Below are 1,803 nucleotides of genomic sequence, written 5' to 3' on the forward strand. Positions count from 1 at the left end.
CTTCAGCTAAGCAGTGGGGTGGCCTCACCTCCTTCAGTGCTTATTACCTCCACCTTTTGTCCCTCACCTCTCCAGTCCCTCACCTCTTCCAGTGACCTAATTTCATTTTTTGTTTGTTTGTTTTTGAGTCACACCTGGTGACAGGGATTATCCCGACTCTGTGTACAGAAATCGCTCCTGGCTCAGGGAACCATATGTGACACTGGGGGATCGAACCGTGGTCGGTCCTAGGTCAGCTGCGTGCAAAGCAAATGCTCTACTGCTGAGTCACCTCTCTGGCCCCAGACCTAATTTCTAATGCCAGTCACTTCCTCAGTGCTCCTCTGTTCCTCCTCACCTACCCCATTGGGTCCTCCATTGGGCCGGAGAGTGCATACACAGTGCAACAGCCAGGACCATTGTCACCCCTCCTGCCCACTCCGTGGCCTTTGCTCCTGGTCCCCTCAAGTTCCTTTGTGGCCGGGATGGGGAGTTTAGCTGCAGGACCTAGTCTGAAATTTCACACTCAGCCCGGGGACGGGCCCACAGCCCACCCCGCACTCTCGAATCCTGAAAGAGGCTTTTGTGGGCTGGAGGGAGGCGGGTGGTGAGCGGCAGCCGGGGGCTTGCTTTTTCCATGAGTCAGTTCACTGGGGGCTGGGACAGTCATGGAGGGAGGTGTGAGGAGTCTGCAAGAAGCCCAGCCCTGCCTGCAGTTGGGGTGACAGTGGGCCCCCGAGGCAGCACACCCCAGGCCACACAGGGTAACTTGCTGACCCTCGAATGGGCTGACACCGGCTTGTCCTGTTGGCACTGGCCAAGCAATGCTTGTTGGGCACCTTTTGCCAGCGTCTCCCTGTCTAGAGTTGGCAAAGTTGGCAGCCTCCAGCCTTGCCTTGTGCTTTTCAGGCTGTGAGGAGTCCAGGGCATCCCCCAAGATTGCACAGTTCAGGGGTGAATGTGAAGATGGATCCCTGGCCACCGCTTAGCTTTCTCTGTCATCAGCTTCCACCTCCCACCTGCTCTCCTTCCTGCACCCCTACCCCAATTCCCAGCTGGCCTTCTGCTTCAGTTATGCCATCCCCCCCTCCAGCCCTGGGGGCCCACAGACAATCCCACAGAAATATCTCATATTCCCTGGCCTAGAAACATTTTCTAGAGGCTTAGCCAAGCAAGGGACATAGATTAAAGGGTGGAGCCAGGTGTGCTCCCCACTGCCCCCCCCCCAAATAAAAATGCAGCCTCTTGGACCGTAGATGGGACTTCCCAGGAAGTACATGCAAGGCCCATCCCTTTGAGATGCTGCCTCAGGTCAGCTGTACTCAGGTACTTTTAGGGGTGGTAACTTACGGAAGGGCTGAGGGAGCCACATGAAAGGGGGGAGAAGCAGATCCAGCTCCCTCCTTGTAGGGGGGAGACCCCTGTGGAGGAGGAACTTGCTGCCAACAAGGCTTCACACTGCAGACACTTACAGTAGCAAATAGTTGCTCACTTAGGCACACACACGTGTGCTCCATGCTCCTATGCTCATACATATGTACACCGTACACTCATGTACTCACACATTCTTTTTTCTTGTTTGTTTTTGTGTCACACCCAGTGGCGTTCAAGGGTAACTCCTGGCTCTGTACTCAGGAACCACTCCTGGCAGGCTTGGGGGACCCTCTGGGATGCTAGGAATCAAACCCAGGTTGTCCTTGTACAACACAAATGCTCTACCTGCTGTGCTATGGCATCAGTCACATTCATACATTCTTTTTTTTTTTTTTTTTTTTTTTTTGGTTTTTTGCCACACCCGGCGGTGCTCAGGGGTTACTCCTGGCT

The sequence above is a fragment of the Suncus etruscus genome, chromosome 6, assembly GCF_024139225.1.
Source record: "Suncus etruscus isolate mSunEtr1 chromosome 6, mSunEtr1.pri.cur, whole genome shotgun sequence".
Classification (NCBI taxonomy): domain Eukaryota; kingdom Metazoa; phylum Chordata; class Mammalia; order Eulipotyphla; family Soricidae; genus Suncus; species Suncus etruscus.